A 19,928-nucleotide genomic window follows, 5' to 3' on the forward strand; every position below is an offset into this window, starting at 1 on the left:
CCCTCAGTGTTGGCCAGGGTGAGTGGAAGCAGGAACTCTCATGCTGTGGGTAGGTGTGCAGATTAGCGCATTATTTTTAAAGGAAATATTTGGCAGTATTTCCCAACAGAAAAAAATGCACATACCTGTTACTTTAGCAGCCCCATTGCTGGAAATTTACCTTCTGGATAAATTTGCAAAAATATGTAAATTTATGTGTACAAGGATGTTTATTGAAGGATTATTATTATAAAGTGCTGAGAAAAAAATTAAATATCCACTGATAGGGGTCAGGTTAAAAAAATTAGAGTACGTTCATTGAATGGAATACCTCTACATCATTACAGAGAATGAGGCAGATCTATAATTGCACATATGGAAAGAGCTCTGAGATGAATTATTTAATGAAAAAGGAAAGCAGTGAGAAAGATCACATGTAAAATAACCCTGTGTAAATAAAGAGTAAGAGGTTTTGACACAGGTATAGGGATAAAAAAAGGAGTAGAGATTGCTTTAGGCTAATAGAGGTGTACAGGAATTTCCTGAGGAGCACACAAGAATATGCAATGATGGGGTATCAGAAGGGGAGGAAGCATTTTCTTTCCATCTTACGCCTTTGTCCTGTTTGCATTTTTAACCATGGGCTGGGCTCACATAAGGGTTATACCAATTACCGAGCCTACATGCAACCCCAGCCACACCAGTCCTGCCACCAGGCCCTCTCCTCTTTCTCCCCATTAGGGGAGTACGTGTCTACCACATTCATGGCTTTTTCTTTAGTTTGGACACTGGTGGCAGGTGAGAGCTGCGTAGAAGAAAGATAGAGAGATCAGGCTTCACTTCTGTTACTAACATTAATGCTAGTGGTCACTGACATTTACTCCGAGCACTTCCCAGACATAGTCTCAGTTCCTGCTCGTATGGACCCATGTGGCTGGTACTATTTCCCTGTCCATTTGACCAAAGAATTATACCATTTGGGACCACGTGGATGGACCTGGAAGACATTATGCTAAGTGAAATAACTCAGTCACAGAAGGACAAATACTGCATGATTCCTCTTATATGAGACATCTGAAATAGGCAAAGGTGCAGAAGTAGACAATAGAATGATGGTTACAAGGAGATGGGGGAAGGGAGACACGGGGAGTTGTTGTTCAATGGGTATAAAGTTACAATTATATAAGAGGAGTAGGTGGCAGAGACTGCTGTATAAAATAGTTAATAATATGCTATTGTGGACTTAAAAATTTGTTAGGAGGGTAGACTTCATATTGAGTGTTCTTACCACAAAAACAAAAGCAAATGAAAAAAGAGCATAAGAAACTTATGGATGTGATGGGTATATTTATTACCTGGATTGTGGTGATGATAATACAAGTGTATACATATGTCCAAATTCACCAAATTGTATACATTAATTATGTGCAATTTTTCTTTACCAATTATATATCAATAAAGCTGGAAAAAAAAAAACCCCAGTACTCTGAAGATTATAGACATGCAGTTACTTGCCCGGGCCTCCACCTACCTAATAAGAGGCAGGTCAAGGGTTCAAACCCTGATGTGCTTAACCCCAGCTAGAGCTTTCAACATGATTACACTACCTCTGTTGCACTCTTCAGAGTGCAACACGCTCAGCTCCACGGTGAGTCAAACAGTTCCCTGGACCCACCATTTATGCCTTTTTTTTCTTGATGGGGATGTTTTTCATGTTCCAAATACTGACCCAGATGGACTTGGGGAAATGCAACTCCTTTATAAGCGTGGACCATCTGCACTCAATGTTCATTTTTTTTTTCAATGTTCTTTTTAATAATACACTACAGCGGGAGTTCCTTAAGTACTTCTCTGCCCCTTGATTGCTTTCCCCAAATAATTTCTGATTGCTCAATTTTATAGCTGTCAGGACTATTTTTGGCTCTTCAAAGGTATATTTTTGGAATTACTCATTTTGCTCCAGTTCAGTTACTAAGTTCTGACGCAGTAACTCTTACAGCTAACAATTGTTCCAGGCAGGTTGCTAATTTTCTCTCACAATGGCTGTGTTGCTCTCAGACAGCAAAGGTGAAATAATTGGCCAGAAGTTTATGCTGATGATAGAGTTTTAGCCTACATATTCATCAGACTCTTTGAACAGAAATTAACGGGGAATTTTTCACAGGTTATAAATTTTTGTCATTTTGTGTTCTTCTCTCTTCTTTATCCTATACTCTTACCCTTTCTCATAACTCTTTCTGCCGTTCCCTAAAATCTAGAAGCTGAAGGGGACCTTGACAAGGCCAGTTATAATCTTCCCTGTTAATAGGAATAGTGATGATGATGATGATACCTATTGGGTGCCCATTATGGGCCATGCATTGTTGCAGGTACTTTATATTCAGCATCATTTACTTCTGCATAGAAGAAAGATAGGCCTACACTTCTGCTACTATAATCCTAATTGTAACTGCTATTTACTGAGTGCTGTGAGATGGGTCTATTCATTCCATTTTATAGATAAGTAAAGGCTCTAAAAAGTTGCACCCAAAGTCACAATAGTAAGTAGTGTCACTGGAATTCAAACGTAGGCCTCCCTGACTGCAAATGCTTTGTTCCTTCCATGAACTTCTGTTCAGGATAGGGTTTCATCTTAGACACACAGGTAGTTTTAGTAATATCTAGCAAGATGCTGGTCCCTTTCTCTGTTGCCTGTAGTCCTCCCCATTGGGCCGTTGACTTCTGTGGATTATTGATGGGATCTTGCACCTTCTAGATGGTGAGGCAAAGAGCTTCTTTCTCTACCCTCCTTTTTGCAGAATGGAGAGGAAATTTTGGCCAAAAAGAGCAAGTACAGGGAAGACTTTTGGAAGAGAGAGGAAAGGACTGCTTCCATGGGTGACCCAGTGTTGGTCCATAGCTGCTAGACCTTAAGAACTCTCTCTCATACATGCTTTCCTAAAAGATACCATTAACAGCTCCAACCCTGGAGTCCCAGTCAAACAACATCAGACTGACCTTCATGGATGAATGGAAGGGTGGAAGTGTCATGTACTGGAAAAAGTAGGGAGTGCAAAGACAAGACTAGTTCAAATTCCAGTTATACCACTTGAGAAATGTATGACTTTATGCAAGTTACTTAACTTCTTCAGACTTAGTTTCTTTATCTGTATACTGGGAGTAATAATAGTTATAGCATAGAGTGTATGATGGGGACTAAAAAAGTATGCAAAGTTTCTTCAAATAAACATACTTGTCATTTGATATGGAAGCCAGATTAATTCTGAGAGAAATGTTAATTTACTTAAATAAGTTTCCAAACAGATGGGAAAGAAACAAATGTACTTAGGTAGAGACAAAGCACCAGATGACAAAATTTATCTTGGCACTTAGATCTTATGTGTTTAACTTTTGTTATAATTTTTCATATGGGTTTTAGCAATGTACTTGTGTCATTAGGCACTAAAATTAACTCCTATAATGCAAGATTAAGAAGAAAAATGAAATTAGTGTTGCAGGAAGAATTAAGTATAACAGCTTGAGCACTGATCAGTTTTATTGATTAGGTTAACATAATGTTTGGAAAGCACATTATTTTGTAAATGGAAAAGGTGTCCAAGGCGATACCTGCTGCATTAAGGTTGGTAAACACTCAGACATCTAGAACATGAGCTAACATATTTACGGTTGTAAGACACAGAAACCTCTCTGTTTGAAGGAGTTACTGCAGGATTCATCCAGTAAGGTAAACTCTGGATCAAGGTTTGCAGGGTTTGTTGGATCAATGAAAATAAGTAAAATGGGAAACAAAAAGTGACAGTCGGAAATATATTTATCAGGAGATTCAGGAAGACTTTCTGTTATTAAAATGTATCAGTTAAAAATGGAACTGTAAGTCCAAGAAGCTTACCAGTTCCCAGTCCAATTTCTGTCCTATTTTTCTTGCATTATATGCCCCAGCAGTTATAGGATTAAAAGTATCACTAATTACTTACTCTTCGGCCACTAAGAGTCACTTAAATATCCCAGAAATATGAATTTGCATTTTGTATACAGATTCTTTCTAGCAAAATATTCAAATGAAGAAGGAGGGAATAACATGTTTCACAAAAAGGAATTTTCAGTATGAAAAAGAAACACTGCTAAATTTCCTTTCCAAAGGGCTCGAACAAAGTGTACTCCCAAAGTATACCTCAGTAATATTTTTCCCACAATATACAAAACCCAAAAGACATAATGACAAATATTCACAGATTTAACCATATATAAGCTAAAACTGCTGTATAGCCAAAGATACCATAATTCAAGTTGAAAATAGTGAGAATGGAAATTTTTGAAACATATACAAAGATGAGATCAACAATCAAAACATGTTAAGAGTTTCAACAAAGTAATATAAAAAAGACAAATGACCCAATAAGTGTACAAAGGATATGAAGAGTCATTGCACAGAGAAAGAAATGACAAATAGCCAATAAGCATTTGTAAAGATTCATACCCTTTCTGGAAACCAGGAAAATGCAAATTCAAACTGTGAAATATCTTTTTTCTGCCCACCAGATTGGAAAATTTTAATATTATAAGATTTTATTACCTCCTTTTTTTCCCATTTATTTGTCTATACCATGCTGTTTTTATTTTTATTTATTTTTTATTCAACACGCTAGTATTTATTCTTCTAGCGTATAGGGACCCTCTGTAGGAGTGGACTTCTTCCATCACATATTTATATGATACATTCTTTTTGTTTTTATTATTTGAGGTTTATAATGCATTTTGCTAGCTGGTGGGGAAAATGCCCCTTGATTATCTCTTCCCTTGTGTGTTCCTCAAAGGAAGGAACAACATCCTTGGTGATGGCCCTCAGTGATACCCCTGTGTTATCAGGTGTCACTGGCCCCACTCCCTTCCCCCTTTTGCTACAGGGAAACAGAAGGTTTCATCTCACTGTTTATTATTGCATCTGTGATTTTGATTCTGGTGACTGTTCCTTCACTGTTCTCAAGAAGAAATCTCAATACCCAAAGCACTTTCTCTGTTTAGTTTCTTTGCTGAAAATCAGAAGGCTGTGGGGGAAGAAGCATATTCCACATCACACAGCTTTGACCACCTCACCTACTGCTCCTCTCTCCTCCTTTTCACATCCCCAGTCATCCCACCCTCCACCCCTTCCAAATTTCAGGTGTTAACATTCATCAGTACACCCAGCCTCCTGGGGAATGTAATCCAGGCACCACTCTAACTGCTCCTTCCATGGGATGTGACCCCACAGGGTCACTTTCTTGCCTGGTTCTCTCTCTGCACCCCACTTCATCCAGATTTTCAGTGAACATATTTGTCTCCATCTTATTGCACATAGAGTAGAAATTTGGACATATTTGTGATTGACCAAAAAACACTTATACATAGGCATGTAGGGTGATCACACAGCATAGGGATCAAGAGGTAGGTCTTGATTAGAAACTCAGGCACTGTGTGTTCTTGAACAATGTTCTTTTTTTTTTTTTTTTTTTTTTTTGTGGTATGCGGGCCTCTCACTGTTGTGGCCTCTCCTGTTGAGCACAGGCTCCGGACGCGCAGGCTCAGCAGCCATGGCTCACGGGCCCAGCCGCTCCACGGCATGTGGGATCTTCCCGAACCGGGGCACGAACCCGTGTCCCCTGCATCGGCAGGCGGACTCTCAACCACTGCGCCACCAGGGAAGCCCTTGAACAATGTTCTTTATCTCTCTCTGTCTTGCTTTCTTCATCTGCGCAATCAGGTTGACAGCTTTCTTTACGAGGTTGTTGAGAGCATAAATGCAATGATATATGCAAAGTTGCCAAGTGCCTAGCACAGCACAGGGGGTGATGGTAATCTGGTCCACTGCAGCCATCACTGAACCGTCGCTCAACATAGCCCACAGGGTAGACTTAACTCTAACCATTTCCACCTCCCCTTTGTGGATGATGATCAAACACTCATTCTCCTCAATAAAACAGGGAAGCTCACAGCTGAGTCAGGAAAGAGAAAAATCGCACCGACAAATATCTGTTGCAGTTCAACAGCATTACATAACAGCCATTTGAAAAAGGTGTTGGTGAAGTTCATGCCTCTTCTTGCAGTACAAGGGCAGCTAAAAATGAAGGTCTCAACCTGAAAAACAAACCGTTATAGCCTCTTAGGAAATCAGGATCGCATATTATTCTACCTCATCATTTGGTTGCATTTTGCCTCTTTATCGGCTCTTAATGATTAATTTAGGTGAGAAATTTGGGATAAAAGGCTGACTTAACTCCTTTCCATTTCTGCAACTGCGTGCAGTAAAGTTTTATTGGTGCTTTAAGATGGTTCTAGCTCTGCTAACCCAGGGGAAAATTGTACTCTCTAAACTGACAGAGTTATTTTATCTCTTCAGCTTTAATTTTTGCTCCTGACTACTTTTCATTGTAAAAGAAGAGTCCAAAACCAGGGGATTATAATGCAAATATACTTTCTCCTTCCCCTACATGGATTTTATTGGATAGTGTTGCCAGGTAGCTATCTTCCAAAAACAATATCTGCATGACCCACCTTTCTGTACTGCGAATCTATATACTCTTTTATCATATCTTCATGAAATGTCTGTCTTTACATAGATGTTTCAAAAGCTATCTGTTATTTCATTTTTAAAGTAATTCTTACCTACCCTACTCACTTCAACATTTTTGCAGTTTTAATCAAGTCAGGTATCCAAAGAACTCAGTGAAGAAAAGTGAATTTTAAATGATAGGCACGTTATAAATTCTTATACTTTGTAAACACCTAAATGTCAACTAATAATAACAGGAATAGGGGGGAAAGGGTACATGAAAAGTATCCATGGTTATTTGGAAGGAAACCAAATAGTGACCAGAATGGAATATTTTACTGCCATTAGAATGACAAGTGGTGTGAACCATGTCAGAAGATGGGGCTGGATTTTGAAATAACGTTGAATAGGAAAAGCAGAGACTCAAAATTATATCCTGATTACAACTAAGTAAAACCAGCATATATAGTAACAATAATTGGAGCAGAACAGTAACAAGAACATAAATAGTTGATAACTGAAATTCTGGAGATTTTTGTTTCTATAAAGATATTAAAGTGTACAACAGAGTTATTTTAAGAAGAAATAAAATAGTCCAAGTGGTCTATTCTGATTTTTGTTCTGATCTGCTCTGAAAAAGTAGAAAGGAGATGGCTAAGTGATGGAGAGCCTGGGCTCTGGTATCAGTGAGAACTGGATTCAGATCCCAGCCACCCCCACCCCATACTGTCCATGTGACCTTGGTCCAGATATTTCTATTCTCTTATCTGCATAGGGAGGCTAAGACACCAGTTCCACAGGGTTGTTGGGAGACTAAATGAGATGATAGAAGTAAAAGATGCTTTGCATGTTCTGCTCATTATTATGATGTACTTTGTACTTATTATATATTATTATATTAATTCTGCCTTCCATGCAGGTGCCATGCCCTGGAATAGCATCCAATAATGGTGTTATAAGGAAAAGGGTATGTGAAATCAGAATTTGCAAGGCTTTCACTCTACTTCTAAGGCAAATGCCTCCACCTCTAACATCATATCTATTGCTGTTACAAGTTGCAAGTAAAATGAAAAAATATTTGTGGAACTAATGGTTTTGCAGCACCTTCCTGTATTTACCTTGTTGTCTATGGTATAATTGGATTCATTGCTACAGAAATGAGTTTATGTTGTGGTAATTCACAGTCTTCTCCGTCCTTTAATTGTTAGAAAAACTGGTAAAGTGTATCTTCAGTAGACCTTGGTTCTCTACTTTCCATAGCTTCTTCATTCAGTTAAAATGGTTCTGGTCCAAATTTCTCTTGAGTTTGATAACCACCAGCTTTGATTACCTCCTGTGTGATTGGCACCATTAGGTAACACTTGCTTCTGTTATGGTTTTTCTTCCCCCAAACTTCCTTTTGGTTTCATGACAATTGGATGTAAATCCAAGGTGGCATTTTGTTTCATTAGTAGACTCTCTAATTTATTGAATTTCTTTACTTTTATGGTTATGTACATGCTAAGAAAGTTAGGTTTCAGTACAAGCATCACATCTCCTCTCCAGACCCGAGGATGGAATTCGGCAAACTCTCTCCACCACTGATGGCACATACAAAGACCTCTTTCACAGTACAAATCACAGTGCTTTTAACTGTCAACCGGTTCAGCCTCCAGCAACCTGGAAGCTCCTTGAGAACACGGATCATGTGTTTTTACCTTTTATCCCTAGTACCTAAGCAGTGCATGGCAAAAGAGTGGTGAATGAAGGAACAAGGCCAGAATGTACAAGAAGTACCAGTAGTGCAGGGTTATCCACAAATTCTTCTTTCAAGTCCTGCCCTGCTCTTGACTAGTGATATAATCCTTGCTGAATCATTTAACATCTTTGCCTTAATGTTCTTCTCTGAGATTGCAGGGTGGAGGTAGGGGGAAGAAGAAAAACAATGAGATTGTGAGCAATCATTAGAGAAGTTAGCAATATATGGACAACTTAAATGTGTATGCACAGAGCTAGACTGAGTTCTCTGAAAGAGGTCAGGCAGAGTCTCAGAATCACTAAGCAGCCTGGTAAGAATGTGCCAAAACACCATGAAAATGCCCCCCAAAGAAACATATCAGGAGGAGAGTATGATTTTCCTTACGTGGTTGGAACCTTTTCCATTCTCTATTGTTTAGAATAAAATTGTGGGGAATCATGTCTCTTTTTTGGGCTCCTGTTCTTCAGTCTACACCAAAAATGTGGGTTTGGTTCCTTGAGATTCTGTCTTCCCTCTCTGCAGCCTTCCCCATGGTCTCATTCACAACCATGGCTCCACTTACCAACATTAAGATGAGATTTCCCATATTCATTTCTCTAGCCCGGTGGGCAGCTACACTCATATGTTTTTCAGGCAGTTTAAACTCAGTGGGCCTCAAAGAGAATTTATTCTCTGTCTTCCAAGCCTCTTTCTGCCCTTTGTATGTGGGAAAGTTGTATTATGGTCCACCCAATCAGCCACACCCAAAACCCAAGGATCGCCCCAGTCTCCTCTTAGCTTGCACACCCAGTGGGTATTAGATCCTGTTGACTCCTCTTCCTTTAATATCTCATATCTACTACCCTCCATTCCCACTGCTACTGCCCTAATTCTGGTCTTTATTACCGTTGTCCTGGGCCACTGCTGTATCCTTTATTCTGTTCCTTCAGTTTCCAGGCTCACCTGCTCCTAATCTGTCTACCTCTCTCCACTTCCAGAGTGACTGTTTTGAAATCTGGTCAGATCTTTCTTGCTTAAGACCCTTCAGTGACTCCCTATAGCTACAGCATAATCTCCAAGGTCCTTATAAGACATATGAGGCCCTACCTGACTTGCCCTTGCCCGTTCACTCCAGCCTCATAACCTGTGTTCCTGTATCTCCAGTCTGTTCGCTGTGTCTCAGGGGGCCTCGCTCTCATGGTCTTCTGTGCCTTTGCTTCCAGGGCTCCCTCCACCCTAATGCCCTTATTACTAGTCTTTTTGGTAAGCACTTGCTAGTATTTCAAGATTCACTACTCTTCTGGTAGACCTGACCACCCTCTCCTGTATATGCCTGCTGGATGCTAGACAAACATCTTAGCCTGTGTAGTATTTTATTTGACTTATTTGTTTACAAACTTCTCTTGCTCAAATAGACTAAGAGTTCCTGAAAGAATTGTGACTTATTTGTTACTTTATCCACTGTCTGGCACAGGGCAAGGCATGCAGTGGGCACTCCATAACTATTGGATGAACGCATGAATAAGTATGGTCTCGGGCTCTCCTAACTTACTGTAACTTGGACAAATCGTTTACTCCAGCAAACAGTGCTTCTTTGTCTTTAAAAATTTGAGTTTAAAATATCTGTAGCACAGGATTTTCTGAGAATTAAAAAAAGCCACTCATTCATTAATTCAAAACATGGCTTAAACTACCATGAGCAAAAACGTACATAATCCCTGCTGTCCTAGAGCATATGATCTAGTTAGAGAGAGAGAAAATAATCACAAAAATAAATAAAATTACAACTGTGATCAGTACTTCAAAACAGAGCCACATGTGGCTGGAGAGTCTGTGATAGAAGGACTGACCTGGTCAGAGAAGTCAGGTTCTCTTCCTGGAGGAAGCGATGAGTGAGCAGAAATCTGAAGGCTGAGGAGGAGCTGTTAGGTGAAGAGGGAGGAAAATTTTCCAGGCAGAGGACATCAGAGTATAGCATGTCCAAGGAACTGAAAGGAAGTCAGTGTGCCTGGGATGCAGAGAGCAAGGGCAAACGTGGAGCAGGGAACAGAGGCAAGTGGAGGCTGCATTGTGAAGCCCTGACTTGGCACAGGAAAAGACACAAAATAAATGTTAATTTTCCTAGTCTTGACTTTCCCTCATCTTTGATTTCTAAAGACTTAGAAAAAAGCTGGAAGAAAAAGATCATTCTCTTTTGCTGGAAAGGTAGTGTCAATCTCATTAGGTACCCACGCATTCCCCATGAAAGGGAGAACATCCTTTTGGTCCTAAGAGTACTCCTGAAAAAGGGCAAAAGTTCTGGGATTCAGAGTCCAGAATTAAAACATCCTTCAGCTGAGCAGAAAACAGCATCAATAACTTTCATTTTATTCTGGAACGTGATAGTTTGCAAGAAATGCCACCAAGTTAATGGCCAAAGGGAAGAAAGAGCCAGTGGTAGGTACCAATTACAATAGAAGGACATTTAGATGACAAAGCCACTGGGTTGGCACAAACTTAAAAGGGACTGAGATGGGAAGTGGTCTCATTCTTGCAGCTTTAACAAGTTTAATGTGCTCTATTTCCAGCTAATGAGTACTGTAACTACTATTGGGAGAAGGAGAAACATTGAGGGGTGAAAAGTCTGTGGGCCCTGATGAAAAACAAACAGAAAAAGCAAGCCGATTCCCCAGGATTTTAGGGTGTGCCTCTAAACCGAGCGAAGACGGATGACCCATCATGCTCATGATGATGATGTGTAGCATGTGCTCTCCTCCAATAACCTGGCACAAAATAAAGGAGGGCACAAGTTGGAGAGTCCACATGCTTCTCTGTGACATGGTCAGAATTCCGATGCTGAGGTTCCCTTGCCCAGGGACCATGTTTGCTGCCACCTTCAGTCTTCTTAGATGAGGGGCATGTTGCCCTGAGATGAACACTGTCAGCCATGGCAGGTGGATTATTTTTAGTTTGGAAGCTATAACTCAAATAATTTAGGATATCTGTGGGAGTTTGAGTGCCGATTAGTCTCATTCCTTCCCCTGAGTTCTGAACCAATCCAGTCAGATTGGAGCCTACATAGCTGCCTTATTTCTGGAAAACCTGGGTTGGAGGGCACAGCCTGGACCTGTGATTATAAATTGGGCTTCTTACTCCTTCATCCTCCTGAAATGAATTTTCCATCCGGTCCCCAGCAGAGCCTCCTACTGGATGAAGGAGAGGAGCCATGTGCAGCTCCAAAGGAGTATCAGAGAGGGTGAGAGGCAGGCCCAGGGTCGGCTCTAGATTGAAGATCCTTGGCTCAGCTTCTTGTCTTGGGCAGGGCAAATGAGGCAGAGAGAAGGGCTTAAGGGGTTGTGTCTCCCTCCCCCAAACCCCACACTTCCAAGATGAAGGAAGTTCCTATTGTATGGACATGTTCAGAAATGAAGAGAAAGAACAATGACTTAACAATGTTTTTCAAGTGTTGGCGCAAAGTATTTATTTTATTTATTTATTCTCCAAGATGCAATAGGCTTTTGACTGTAAAATAAAAAGGAAAGTGACAGAAATGAGCTCAAGTTGATTATAATATGGTATCTTATTGAAGGAAAGTTTATTTAATTTTTAAATTATTGGATATTATTTATACTGATTGATCTCTGCAACCCCCAATTTAAAACTTCTTGTCCCTGGTTGTGAGAAGAACAGTTCAGACTTCAAATAGCTTCTCTTTTTTATTTCAGTTATTAGAGACAACTTGCTGTTCCATGAATGAATGGTCTTGCCTATTTGTGGAATGTATTAAAATATACATTGACGTAGAGGACCTTGATATTTGTCATGTAAATAGAGAGCACAGGGTGTGTTATTATTGGTCTGGAGATGCATCATCTGGTATTTCAGTTCAGTTTCTGTTGCTGTGTGTCCTTAGCCTCACTGTACTTCAATGTTCTCATCTGTAAAATAGGAATAATGAATAATACCTACCTCGTGGGGCATTACAAGGATTGAGTGAGTGAATAGCTGCAGAGAATTTAGAACATGGTCCCACCACCCACACCAAAAAAAAAAAAAAAAAAAAATAGAATATGGTCCCACCTAGGAAGGGAGCTGGGAAATGTAGTCCCTGGCTGGGCAACTACATCCCAGCAACACCTGTACAATGTACAAGGGTAGCATGAGTAGGTGGACTGGCAGCCATTGTTGCCATAGCTTTGAAGGAGGTTTCTGTTTATTATTGCAACATTTCCACCTGAAATGTTCATTCAGTAAAGTAACATAGAAGTAGTTACTTGGCCATCTTTGCCTCTTGGAGTAATGAGAAAAAGATAGTACTTTAATTATCAGGAATACTTTTTGGAGGAGTGACTTCAGATCGTGTGGTCTCCCTGTAGGGATATTTGTGAGCTTTGTGAGTTGGCTCTTGGCTGACTACCGTATCACTCCCCAGACTCACCTATGGTGGTGGTAAACAGATTTATGCACATTGACTGCAGTTTATTCAGAAGGGAACATTAAGAATACATATATGAATATTAGATTCCAAATGAAAATTACTTGAATTTCATTGACTTCACGTGTCTTCATTTGAGATCTTTGGGGGAAAAGAAACAAAGTAAAGAATTGGACTATTAGGAACTGATTTTCTTCAATGTAGAGAGGGACTGCCAAATAGCTTTTTTCTCAGTCATTTTTTTGGCTTGAATTATAGGCCTAATTACTTTAGCTCTCAATTTTGCCCATGTTGACACAGCTAAAACAGTAGGTGACTTAACTAAAACTGCAGAGGTTGAAAGAAACCAACCCTTCAGAGCCAAATTATAATTATCTGTACAGTGTTTTGTAGATTATAAAGCACTTTCATACACTTTTTATTGAGTTGATTCCACATTCTACCAAGTGGGATGAAGAATGCTTTGGGGGGAAATTCAGCAAGTTTTCAAGTCAATTTAGTAGGAAACTCACATTGTTTGTCATAGAACAATAAAGAGCTGTGCTGTCGTTAACTCAGCAGTTGCATTATGTTTTAATTCTGCTACTTAAGGCAGCGGTCCCCAACCATTTTGGCACTGGGGACCGGTTTCATGGAAGACAGTTTTTCCAGACTGTGGGTGGGGGTGTGTGGATGGCTCAGGCGGTAATGCAGGCGATGATTGGGAGCGGCAGAGGAAGCTTTGCTCGCTCGGCCGCTGTTCACCTCCTGCTGTGCGGCCCGGTTCCTAACAGGGTGAGGACCAGTACCAGGGGTTGGGGACCCCTGACTTAAAGCATTTAAAGCTTCCCTTTCATTTAACTGGCAGTTCACTACAGATACTCTTTTACCCCTAGTGTGGATACTAGTCCAAGATTTGTAAATCTGGTATCCTAGTTAGCAAACATGTATGCAGGTTAATCCCAATTGTTTAATAACAGAGAAATAAGAGTAACTCTCCCTTATTAACACAAAAGAAAGAAAGGCCTGGGTGAATAAAACCTTCAGATAATCTAAAATCCTTTTTTCAGTCACCATATTCTGTCATCCTATTACGTTTTTCTTTTTTTTTCTGAAAGTGCCAAAAAAGAAGTACCGGAAGATGGACTGAATATTCATTTCTTTTCCTGTCTCTTGTCCTTTTCTTTCATCTTCTCTTGGGTAAGATAATGAGATGGTCATAAGCAGGGCAGGAGGAAGAAGAAAGACATTTAATGAAAAGCCAAGACAAATCAGCCCCTGAATACCTGAGAAATAGCAGTGCTCCCACCTACTTTTAACTTCATGGGCTTGTCCCGTTATATCTTAGACATAGCAATAGGAGTTGGCAACTCAGGTGGGTACTCTGCAGTGTCTTCAGGAGATTCTTCACTTGATGGAAAAACTACTTCTGATACTCAATTATGGAAAAAATATCTTTCATGAGATATTTAAAGTCTTAATCCAAAATGGGAATATTTATATCTGTAAATGAATATTATTATTGGTTTAAAGTGAGTTCTCGTATGCTGGTTTATTTGTCAGAAATCAGCTTTTAGCATCAGAAGATGCATAATAGATATATAATAATTCCTCATTTATTGGAACAACTACAGTAAATTACACAATATAGTACTATATTTCGTTTTTTCTTAATTAGATTTAATAAGATTGTTTTTACTATAACAAGAAATCAATCACGAGAATACTTTTTCTAATATAACTAACCAGGTATTTTAACAGTTTATAACTAATGAGATAGAATACCCATATGTCTCATAGATTTACACTTTGCTCTTTGGGGGGTTCTTATCTAAGAAGCAACTTAAAACACATAAGGAAAGGATAATGCAGTTAAAGCCTAATTTATGAACTCCTTTAAGGTAAGGAATTATATTCTTAATTAACAAATCTACTACTATATTAATTTATAGCAAACCATCTGAAATGCATTGCTTTGAAATTTTCATTAGAGACAGTGTTCATTAGAGACAGAATGAAGTATAAGTTGGGCATTAGAGACAGAATGTTCATTAGAGACAGAATGAAGTATAAGTTGGCCATAACTTGAGCATCGTCCAAGGGAATGCAATGACTTATTCACCAAAGAGCTCCATTTACCTGGAGTTCATTCACAGGGATCCCAGAGGCATAGCCACGGCGTTTCATAAATAATACATCTTTTCATTCTTTTTTCTAAGCCCTAAATTTTCCATCTCTAAAATGCCAAAAGACTCCCTTATGAACAAATAGGGATATGGTTAGAAGGTTGTCCACGTTCTTTGAGAACTTGAGATGTTAAATAATGAAGGACAAAGGGCTGTGTCTCAGTCTCGTTCATCTTGGGGGATGAGTATTTTTCATAGTCTATGAGGTCCCTAGAGGAGAAAAACAGTAACCTAAAAGATGCACAGTCACAGTTGCATGATTTAGCATCATGTTAGCTAAGGAATCAGCCAGCAGCAAAGATTTCCTGTTAGTGTACTTTTTTTTTCTTTATCTTGGAGAAGGAGAGGAAGGAATTAGACTGCCATGGAACTTAATTTGGAAGGGTGTAAATTGTTATGTTCACCTTCTTTTGCTTCTTTGGTAGCACTCAAATTACCTAATAAAGTGCTGAGCACATTGAAGGCAGTTAAATGTACTTGTTGGTAAGTTGAACAATGGGATTGGCATATAATAAGCACATTTGTAAATGAAAGTGACTAAGGAGTCAAAAAAAATCTATGAGGGATAACAACTCATGCAGATTTAAAATCATCTCAGGATCATTCTAAAAGATGTGGAAACAGCAGGTTGATTCACACAGTTTGGTTTTTTAAAAGTCAATTATATGATACAAAAGCCAGCAGATTTTTTAAATGTTCTGTAGACAAAACATTAGTTGATTGACTAAAAATTTTATTTTTCCAGAATTTGTGTGTCCTCATCCTCCATATATAAAAAGTAATTTTGGTGCTGTTGTCTTCAAATGTTCTATTTGTTCAGATTTTATGAATTTTTTTTAGTCTATGTATTCTCAGAAGTAATTACAAAAGGCAATAGCAATAAATAATGAGTAGCATACTCCAGTCTAAAATAAAATGGTTCTTCAGCAATTTAAATGTAGACATTTCTTCTTACTGTGTTTCTTGTTGTCTCATACTTTTAAAAAAAAGCACAGGGCTTCCCTGGTGACGCAGTGGTTAAGAATCTGCCTGCTCCAACCCAACCATTTTGCAAATAATGGACCAAAATATCAGTTGGAGAATGAGAATGTAAATGGGTTGTCTTGCATCAGGCTATTATAGAAATAATTCAAAATACAGATTCTGTTGATGATGGAGGACTTAGATATAGGAAGGAATTCATGTCAGTACACAATTCTTTTTTTTTTTTTTTTTTTTTGCGGTACGCGGGCCACTCACTGCTGTGGCCTCTCCCGCTGCGGAGCACAGGGTCCGGACACAGGCCCAGCGGCCATGGCTCACGGGCCCAGCCGCTCCGCGGCATGTGGGATCTTCCCGGACCGGGGCACGAACCCGTGTCCCCTGCATCGGCAGGCGGACTCTCAACCGCTGCACCACCAGGGAAGCCCACTACACAATTCTTAAGTAAAATATTTAAGACTGCAAACCTTTCGGGAAGTAAATCTGATTTGAAATTTTAAAGTGTATTTTCATTTCTGAATACCTGTGGTTGAGCTAATCACTATTAATTTCCATGAATTTCTAGCTTATGAAAATAGATATGTATATACATACATACATACATAAAGCTTGACCATAGCATTGAGGTTTTAGATGATAAATTCTGGGAGAGAACCATAGAAATGAGTAGAGCTCTGAAACCATTGAACTGGCCTTAATGCAAACTTGATACATTTCCAGATCCCAACCATCTAAATAAAAGGAAATCATGCATTAATCGTTGAAATCCCAAGTTCTGTGTTGTTTTTGGCTTTTGGTTTGTTTATTTGTTCTATTGTGTTCCCCATATGTGGCATACACTACACCAGATGATCTTTTTCTTAAGACTTAGACTTTCCCGTGGCTTTGCTTATTCTGTGTTCTCTGCCTGGGGAGGGTGGGACTTCTGTCTCCTTCTGTTGCCATCCTATCCATCCACCTAAACATCAACTCCTCTGGGACGCTCCTTGGTGTCCCACAAGTCAGAAAGGACTGCTTTGTTCTCTGCCTTCCCACACACATTGTCCTTCCTGTATCTTCAGGTCATTACCTTTCATCACAGCTGTAGCCAATGTACTGTAAAGTCCTGGAGGGCAGCAGACTATGTCTTACCTTGGTATCATGAGACCTGCTTATTGACTCTGTCCTTTGCAGATGGGATTTCAGTGACCACATGATGAGTCAAAATGGATCTTTTTCCCCCTCAAGCCAGCTAAGAGGTGCCTACACCTTTGATGTTGGCGGGGATTGTTTAGACTGTTGTGTGATAAAGCCAAAGAGAAATAATCCTTTTTATTTTAATTCTGTTTATGTTTAATCTTAATGCAAACAAATTCTGCATGGCCTATCTTATAAGACTGCATTTCAGAGTTCTACTTTCTCAGCTTCTTGCACAATGTGACAGGTTCTGCAAGGAGCAGGGCTTGCTTCTTCAGGATTCCCAGCAGAGTTCTCATCAATTATTCTGGAATTCTAGCAGCAAAACACTCATTGCTGGGGAAAGTGTCCATGAAAATTTTTTCATTTATCATGAGGTTTAGTGGTGAATCTTTTCATATTCATGTTCATATTGTAGAGCCTCAGAAATGCTATGTATTGATACTGACTTTATTCAGGTGCCAAATCAAAAAGCATCTTTCCTAAAGTGCATATGTTAATAGTGTCTTGAAAAACACCCTAGTGGAGATTGCAGTGCAGAATGGCATGACTTCATGTAAAAGACCTTCCGGCTATTACTGTTTCCATTTAACATTTGCTAAATACCCTACAGAGAACTTCCATTCTTTTTAGTAATTGTCTGCATCAGCTCAGGTGGCTATAACAAAATACCATAAAATGGGAGGCTTATAAACAACAGAAATTTATTCCTCACCATTCTGGAGCCTGGAAGTCTAAGACCAGGATGACCCGTCTGGTGAGGGCCCTCTTCTGGGTTGCAGGCTTCTTGCTGTGTCCTCACATGGTGGAGAGCAGAGAGCAGCAAACTCTCTCGTGACTCTTATAAGGGCACTGATACCATTCCTGAGAGCTCCACTCTCATGACCTCATTTAATCCCAATTATTTCCCCAAAGCTCTACTTCCTCATACCATCACATGGAGCGGTAGGATTTTAACATATGAATTTGGGGGGACACAGTCTATAACAGTAATGAATACTTAAAAAATAAGCAGGATAACATCATGATCAAGAGCAATGGCTTTAGAGTCCAACTATCTACGTTCAAATTCTTCTTCAGTTATTTATAGGGTAACCAATTTGTCTTGGTTTGTCCAAGACACTCCCAGTTTTAGCACTGTAAGTCCTACATCCTGGATAACGCCTTGGGCAAGCTAAGATGATTATGACCGTAGAAATTTGATGCCTTGTTCACGTCATGTACTTTCTCTAATTCTCAGTTTTCCCATCTGTAAAATGGGGATAACTATAGTGCCTTCCTCACAGGATTGTTAAAGCGCTTAAAAGAGTTAATGTATGTATAGCTATTAGCACAGTGCTTAGCGCATAGGAAAGTTAAATAAATCCAGCTATTGTCATCCTAGCTAGTATAATTTTTTTAAACAATGAGTCACACAGAATTAAATAAAAGGAGGGGAAGAGAACCATGTTAATATGTTAGTGACAAAGCTCAAGGCCCTGAAACAGTCATTTCATGGATGAGACTCCCCTGCCGTCATCTCTGAGCCATTGACAGAATAGAAGCTGGGGCGGGGGATGGGGGTGAGTCTGTGTAGCCCTCTAAACACAGTCCAGGGCCCTGTAGCCTATGGGCAAGGATGACAAAAATAGACCAGGTCAATAGCCATGATGCATCCACCATTCTGAGGTAGAGCCACACTTCAGTAAACCTCTAGTGGTCCAGTGATCTAAATCCTGATTTTAATCATTGGACCATGACCACATTTTTGGAAGAGCTGTCTTAAAAGATACAGTTGCTTTGAGGTCCTATTTTTGTGTTGCCAAAGAAAAGGGAATTTTTCAAACATTTGGTGAGTCCTTTGTAAACTTAGTCATTCAGTAAGAGTTATCGAACTCTTATTAAGTGCTAAGTACTGTGCTAGAGATACAGAGACAGTAGGAACATTCTTGCCTTCAGGTATCTCCCAGTCTAGTGTGACTATAAGTTAAGGTAGACAGCCATGCAATAAGGTTTATAACTGGCTGGTTAACTGATGTATGTGGCTTTTCACATAAAAGTGACAACTGTGGCACATTCAGAGAGATCAGGTACCCCAGTAATGGACCTATCCCAGGGCTTTTTTTTTTTTTTTTAAGCTGTATGCGGGCCTCTCACTGTTGTGGCCTCTCCCGTTGCGGAGCACAGGCTCCGGATGCGCAGGCTCAGCGGCCATGGCTCACGGGCCCAGCCGCTCCGCGGCATGTGGGATCTTCCTGGACGAGGGCACGAACCCGTGTCCCCTGAATCGGCAGGCAGACTCTCAACCACCGTGCCACCAGGGAAGCCCTATCCCAGGGCTTTCATACTGGTGTATAATATTTGCACTCTGGCCCATGGGCAGGAGTAAGAACAAAGCAGTTGAAACAGAGAGAGGAAAAAGTCAAGGATTCCATTATGTTTCACCAAAAGAAAACAAAAAATTGCATATTGCCTCCTCTCATCCTTTAGGTCTCAGCTTGAATGTCACCCCCTAAGAGTGTCTTGAGCATCTTTTCTAAAATAACCCAGCTCTCTCCACTGATAAACTTTTATTTTTTTTTCTTATCCAGTTGTTGGTTTCCTTCAGAGCACTTATTTTAACTGTTAGTTATTTTACTTGTTTGCTGTAATAATTAGGGTGTAGGCTAAGCTTCTGTAACAAAAAGATACAAAAACAGAGTGGCTCAAACAAGTTAGAAGTTTATTTCTCTCTTATTTGACAGTCCAGAGGCAGGTGAATGGTCAGGTGAGGGTCTGCCCCAGGGCTCCTGCTTCCTTCTGTCTTCTTGCCCATTTTCTGTGAGTACTGCCTTCATCTGCATTGTTAAAGCTTGCTCAAAGAGACCTTGTTTATAGACTAAGTCATGGGAAGGGCAAAGAAAGTGGAGGCCAACCAGCTTCGTTTTGAAGGATGTGATCTAGAGGCACATACCTCACTTCTGTTCACATCCTGGTAATGCGTCCACA

At 39.8% G+C, this 19,928-nt stretch overlaps 1 protein-coding gene across 1 annotated transcript in view; it reads left to right on the forward strand.

Moving 5' to 3' along the window:
• The window catches only part of RTN1 (reticulon 1), a 239,708-nt gene that overhangs the window by 72,867 nt on the left and 146,913 nt on the right, over window positions 1-19,928 (forward strand). The gene's annotated exons all lie outside the window — the stretch shown is intronic.

The sequence above is a fragment of the Tursiops truncatus genome, chromosome 2, assembly GCF_011762595.2.
Source record: "Tursiops truncatus isolate mTurTru1 chromosome 2, mTurTru1.mat.Y, whole genome shotgun sequence".
Classification (NCBI taxonomy): domain Eukaryota; kingdom Metazoa; phylum Chordata; class Mammalia; order Artiodactyla; family Delphinidae; genus Tursiops; species Tursiops truncatus.